This window comes from Crassostrea angulata, chromosome 6 (genome assembly GCF_025612915.1).
Source record: "Crassostrea angulata isolate pt1a10 chromosome 6, ASM2561291v2, whole genome shotgun sequence".
In the NCBI taxonomy this organism is placed as follows: Eukaryota; Metazoa; Mollusca; class Bivalvia; order Ostreida; family Ostreidae; genus Magallana; species Magallana angulata.
The window spans coordinates 10,337,501-10,345,000 of record NC_069116.1 but is presented as its reverse complement, the minus strand read 5'-3'; positions in this window follow the sequence as shown (position 1 = coordinate 10,345,000).

Genomic DNA, 7,500 nt, shown 5'->3' with positions numbered 1-7,500 from the left:
TACGTTTCCATGTGTGTAAACCTCACAATGATTGTAAATTATCTTTCATGCAGTGACTGCAGATCGAAATCCATACTAGATAAATAAAAATAAACAAAACCATAATGGGGATAAATGAATTGATTGATTCCCGTTACATGTCCCCGTGAGAGTAATCCCCACACGCGGAGCCCTTGATGAGTTCAAACGACGCTCATGAAATTCACGCGTGCGACTAACAAACCTGCCTGAAGCATGAAGAGACATTGTTGTCTTTTTAAAACAATTTCAGCATACCTTCTGTTTTTACTAGTTCTTTGTCGTCAATGCAATTGTCTTTGAAGCTGACTAGGAGACAGAAGCAAAAACTTTGGGCGTATTGTGGTGTTTTATTTTTAATTTTCAATGCACATTATTTATTTACATGTTTTGCAAAAATCAAATTTTGAATCCAGATGGACCGTTTTCTATCCAAACCTACCTACAGTCTTTGTAAAAAAAGGTTTTAAAGTTCAACATTTTCATAATATGTATCAAATATTACGTTGACCGTTTTTAACTTTACATGTGGTCTGTTGTTACAGTTTCTATATACTCAAACTGATGTTGTGAACAAAATATGAATAGAAATTTTCATGAATTTACTGGAAAATATTAAAAACTATTCTTGCTGGCTTCTCGTTTTAACAATTACGAGATGGTTTTCGGTAAAAATCGCTTCTTAGTATAAATAATTAAACAGGTTGCTATGAAAACTAGCAAACGATGTTCAGATTCTTTCGGTCAAGGCTACATTAAAAAAAAAACCACTCTAAACAAAACCATTGTATGTGTCGGCACGATAACATCCCTGAGTGAGATTTAAACCAGCAAACAACTAGTCAATCGGTCAAAACTCCTTTATGATACATGCGGACAATGTTTCCAGAGTACTATAGTAGTTCATGCATCTGAGACGACGTTCACAAAACATTTCGAGTTCCTCTAGACCTGCATGTATATATTACACTTACAACAATTGATTTCGGTGTCATTAAGTTTAAAAGAGTTTAAAACCTTATCGTTTTGATTATTAAATCATTTACTGATTCATTTTTATTATCAAAATTTGTTTGTATGGGTCAAAATGCCTATATATACATACATGTTTACACATAGACTGATAAGATATTATTAGCATGTCACAGGGCTCATGTGTCGTAAACCATTTGGAAATTTCAACAACAGCCTACACCCCCACCCTTATCTCCAAAAAGGAGAGAAAAATCGGATTTAGAGAGAGAGAGCTATGGTACATTGCACAATTTGTAAGAATAGGGTGAAGTCCCCTCGCTATATACGTCCTCATTTGAGAAATTGGCCTTTATTTGGAAACGACACAAAATTGTTGCGATATTCTTGAAGAAAATATTGGGAAAAAACACGTAAAGATTTGTTTGGTTTTTAAATTCAGTTTTGTCTTTTAAAGAGCAAAAGAGCATGTATTAACGTTAAAACAATGTTTTAATAATAGTGGTTATGGTTTTTTTGGATATATTTATCCTATAGAATTCATTATCAATGAAAATAGATTTACCATTGAGCGACTATACATGTGTTTCCGGCGCCAAGCAGTGCATGCAGTCTTTTGTGCTAACGAAAGTTATGGAAGAATTAGCAGGACGTGACATAGAACATTATGATTACATCTTTACAAATTCTGGGTGCTTTAAGTTTCAAGCATGCATACTAAATATATAGATATTGTCTAGGTATGCCTGAAAGAAAATAAATAGAATTAAAATTAGTCTCATTAAATTAGGATGATTTCACTGAAAACAGAACAGAAGAGTGAATTAATAATGAAATATCATTGCGAGTTGTTCAGTAAAATACAATTTCATATTTATTTTTTTCTAACTATATATATTTGATAATGTTATAATACAAAGTTACAAAAGCACAATTTTTAACTATATTCAGTTTTGAATGATTTAACAAACGATAAGATAAAACTTGAAAAATAAATTCTAAAGTTTTGTTGGTATCGAACCATCAACCTAAAACCATAGCTTTATAATGTTATGTAATGTTTGTTGCTCTAACCACTGAGCCATTTCAGCCACAACATATTCCATTGTTAAATGATATATGCGACTTCAACCACGAATTTACGGACTTGTATTATTTTTCTAAAACGTTAAATTGTTGGGATACGAAATGACATTTTTAAAGTATAGAGTGTCATCTCTCAACGTTTTCGTTGATTGAAATCGGTTTGGTTTCCTTTAAACCTTATATATAGACTATGACAAAAATATGAAGCTCAGACCCTCTCTATAAAAGAAAAGGCACTGAAGTTCTAAAAAAGACACTATTTGGAGGTTTTGAAACGCATTCGCCAGTCTTAATCAACCTATTCCAAATATTTAACATGTTTAAGAGTTATAAATCGATGTAATGGTAAATATACTTTGTTTTCAATAATTTAAAAAGAAATTATGAGATTTTTTGATATCTTAATTTTATAGTATCTTATCTATCTTCATATAGGCAGTTTACACGCCTTATTCACCCATCTTCTTTCAAATAAAAGATTCATATGTTGATATGATACCGGTTTTTCGCTATTTAGACGCTATTCAAAGGTTTGCAAGTGTCACTAAGAATTCAAGGTACAAAACTAGCCGGGGTCCGGTTCGTTTATTCTCATATCTCGAGAATAAACGAATCAGACCCTCGGTTAACGATGGTGGATACAAAGTAATCCTTCATCTAGCAAATGCTCAAAATTGTATTTTTTGAATAATTTGTTTTTGATTGTTACATTTGTATATATATTTCCAGGAAAACGAAGAGCTGTCAAAAGTTGCTTATCAACTACTAAAACCTTAACCCTTAACAACTCTAACAACCATTTCCACTCATTTAAAAGGAATAATCTCTGCTCACATTCAAACTGAACTTAGTTTTCAATGATTTTATGTTTTTGGTTTACCATATGCATCAACTTCCGCTCTTTTTCGATATTTTTTCATCATCAGTTATTACTAGTAATAAAATCTACTTATACAGTATGGAACCGATTATTCGTCTTTTGAAAAAGTAAGATTGTCTAGAGGTCGAATGTCTCTGTAGACAAGGTCATTTATCAAACTCCACTACTAAAATGTACTAATAAAATCCGTTTAAGAACAAAAATGCATATATCTAAAAATGAGATCTCTTGTTTGAATCAGATAGGTTGTTAGAACATCTGCTCTTTGCGAAATGGGGTACACATTGTCCTACAAAAATATGACCTTATGAAAATCAATGGCTCTCAAAGACACGGCATAACAAAATCTGTCTGGTCCTATTTTTAATTCTGTAGATTCAAAATTTAATGAAACTTTCTCTGAAGAAATATGGTTTGCATGGAATTAGAATCCTTTGGAAATTAGGCGCTTACTTTTTTTTCAAATTAGCACATTTGAATTAATTAGCTAATGATTGATGAATGTTTTGCCTTGTCCTTCAGATTAATCATTTCTTATAAATAATGTACCGTATTAATTAGCAAATTTCAGAATCACGATTCATTTAAAATGCATTGTGGCCATAAAATTCATTTGGTATCAAGTGTATCTCAGATCAATCTTTTGATTGGGAGAACAAATTTCGTTTCATAATAGAAAGGAACTTAATTTTTTGCTCTCTTTTTTTGAATCCAAAAACATATACACTTCCTTGGAAATTCATGCGACAGCTGGTTAAAAAGAAAGTAGAACCCCGAGCATGAACTCGATTATTTGACGGCCAGATTAATTTGTAAATCATGGCCCGTCCTCCGAGACAAAGTATTGCCATCCAGCAAACGCTAGAATGCGACGGTCTTGTGAAGTCACGTTACTGCTAATTTCACAGCTACAGGCCCCCACGTACATATAATTTTCTTGTTATCAAAAATAGCCGAATTACGGAGAGGGGACAATTTGGCGGAAAATTGCACAGATACTTTATCATTGTAAAATGGTCAGCCTGGAAATGATTCTTTGAACTTGGCTGAACAAAGAGGTTTTCAAGGAACGGGACATTTATCCTTGATTAGATTGTTTGTAATTAGTTTTAAATTGCAAATTGTTAAGAGAATACGAAAGAAATTGCAGTAGGAACATATATGGTCCATTTTTACGGTTAAGGTCAGCGTAACTGTTTCCTCAGTGTAAAGGGTTCTTTTTGGTTGCATCATTACACAACCTCTACATGATATCGTATATCTGTATCTGCCCGGCTTTTATGAAATTCGATAGGAAGCAGATGTCATGGTTTCCGGCCGGGTGATAGAATGGCACAGATTACATCATTTACAATACATTATTATAGGTCCGTCAAAGATACAACGTAAATACCAATGAAAATCCATTCGAGTCTGAAATTACCCGAGTCGTTTACTGCTGGAAGTTTTGGACGAAACCACGAATAGTATTTGACACTGTAAGCCATGCTAGTTGTCTTCTCAGCCGGACTTTTCTCCGTTCGATATCGATGGTCTTTGTGCTGTTCGCATAATGATGACCCGCTGAGCGACTCACACTTCATAACATGGGATGCGCCCCAGGGGAGTGGAGGCGTCAGATCCCGGGGGAGAGGGCACGGAGATGGCGTCTTCATGGGTTGTATCGATGGATCTTCACAGTAAACACGTTATTTCATGTCTATATTTTTTTTACTGGATTTAAATATACGTGTACTAGTAATTCAGAAGGATATATCGCTGAAAGTCATATGGAATTGATTTTTGAAATATGATCTTTTTTCATGTTTGATTCCTGCATAATATTGTTTCAATTTTTTTTATTACAATATGCTGAATGTAAACGTCAGAAATAAGGAATTGAGCTTGAGAAAATAACAAATGTTTATTGCGAACAATTTTAGTCCATAGAATAGTCAAGAATTCAAATCTAACAACTGCCTTTCAACTTGGATCTCAATTTTTATGGTCAAGTTGATTGGAAAATATACGAAAGTGTACAACTGATGGCTCTTCTAGGGTGCATTGTCAACAGCATGTTGATTTATCATTATTTCACTCCACCGGAACATCCTTAAAACTAATTTGTTTTACAAGTCTTTCTTTCTTTTCATAAACCAAATTATTCTTGTTTTAAAACTTAATACTTTTTCATTTATTCCTTTTATTCTTTATTTGCCCAGTTTCTCTTTTTTTCTAAATATTTTCATTTTGCTTCCTTTAAAAAAAAAGAGGTGCGTTCATTTGTTTATGCTGTTTAGGGTTCTGCATGAATATATACATGTGTATATATATATACCTTAAAGTAGAACAATATATAAATATTTTGAAACAAATTAAAATAAGATCTGATTGCTTCTTCCAAGTTTTACAATTCGTTACACAGAAAAAGTATTAATCCAAATAAACATTTCTTTGAACACGATGGCAAATTCCAAAGTGACTGGCCAAAATAGCAATAAATAGAACCGATCGTCCAGCAAATATTTGTATAGCAGGACACCTGACCAAGTTATATCAACATTTGGACATTGGAAAGGAAATTCGATTGTCTTTACATCTGAAAAGAAAACAGTAAATAATTGGCGTGCATAATTCTATCTCTGCTCTGATAACGCTAATTGGGAGATTCAGCGACGATAACCCGAGATAAGGGGATCTTTGAACTGTAAGATGGAAGGTGTTTCCTTGTCTTTAGCGGAAACAGTTGAGCGATTATGTGCGAATTTATATAGCCTGCATTTTTTAAATGTGAAAATTCATGCTTTGCAGTTTAAAAAAGAATATTTCAAAAAGAGATCTTGAAAACCATACCGCTAAAGATGCGCTCATTTTGTTCTATGTCCATTTTTTATTGAAATATCCATGTAATATATTCAGAAAGTTAGAGAAATGTTTCGTGAAAGTTGCTTTTATTTTTATTAATTATTTGATATTTAGAAATGTTACACATTTTTGTGTAAGAGAAATGTTTTCTTAAATTATTATGTGATATATTGGCACATGCAATGAATGATGCTCAACAATTCATTTTTACACTGTATACAAATTAATAAAAATGGAAAATATGGAAATAAAGATATTTGTGTAAAACTTCAATTCATAATAAACGCGTGTAATTCGATTCTATAATATATTTTAGGTCATTATAATTAGCAGAGAAAAAAAACTCATTTGTGTATAGGGTTAAGTGTGGATAATATTATCATAATTTTTTATATATATAACATTATAAGATTTGGGGGATGGGGGGTCAAGAAGAACGAAGAAAAAAAAAGTATTGCAGACAGTGTAATTGCTCAAGTATTTATTTTGCAAAGCCCTCTCACACCCTTCTTCTAAAAGGCGATGTTTTGAAATCAGTCTATCACATTTTGTTTTATTTATTCTGCCAATGGGATTAAATCCTTGAAATTAACACTTTCTCAGAATTCCGTTAAACATGAGAGAGAGGGGTGATTTGATTACGCGCTATTAATCGTCGCGTAACTCCCTCTTAACTTAACGCTGATGTTTACTTAAGGATTCTTAATTGGTTTGAACTTTGGCAATTATAATGCGTTTAGGCCCGGGAGAAATGTACCCAGAAATTATCGCACTTTGCAGGGAAATTTCACAAGCGTAAACAGACACCCAGGTACAAAGCCACGGATGTATACCTGACCCCCGGGCAAAGATCACGCCTTAATGCCTCTTAAGTGTTTGGATTTAAATCTTTCTTTTTTTCAATTTTGTTAAATTTTTCTTTATCGGGATCCTTACTTTATCTATTGACGGCGTTGACAACTTCTTCCGTTTATTCTTTTAATTTTGCACATTAACGACAATTATCTTCACTGTTTTCCATGGAAAAAATATACTCCACTAAAACATAAAATAAAAACCAAAACAACAACAACAAAACCAACAACCATGTACATGTTACTATATTTACATTGTGAAATTGATGGAAGAACAGCATAAAGCACAAATTGATACGTGATGAGTTTTTAGAAGATGACCGGAACATTGATTTTTTGGTCCATATTCCTGCCAAATTCTACATATTTATCTACCCATATTTTCTTTCGTGAACTGATGGGATGGTTACTATATTTTCTTTGTACTCTCCGCACAATATGCACATGAAATTGGAAGCATACCGAAATTACTCCAATTATCCATATAATTGAATGGGGACGTCTGTATACTATGTAGATATGTAATATACTTGTGGGTCTGATGCAGTACCCTGTGATCCAAGATGGAACTGGCTCTGATAATATCAGACGATGGTCGGGGTCACCTTTTAATCCCTCTAATCAGACTATAGCAACGATTCGTGAGAAAACACCAGTAAATCAATTAGATCGTTAATCAAGATAATCAAGCATTAATCACAATTATTTTATATCCACTAATAACCACACTTTCGAGATTTTTATTTCCGTTTATTATAGCATTTTTTAAAGTCGGTAATAACATGTTTATTAAGTAAACTTTACGTGTTTCTTTGTGCAGCCTCGTCAATATTCCAATATATGTGC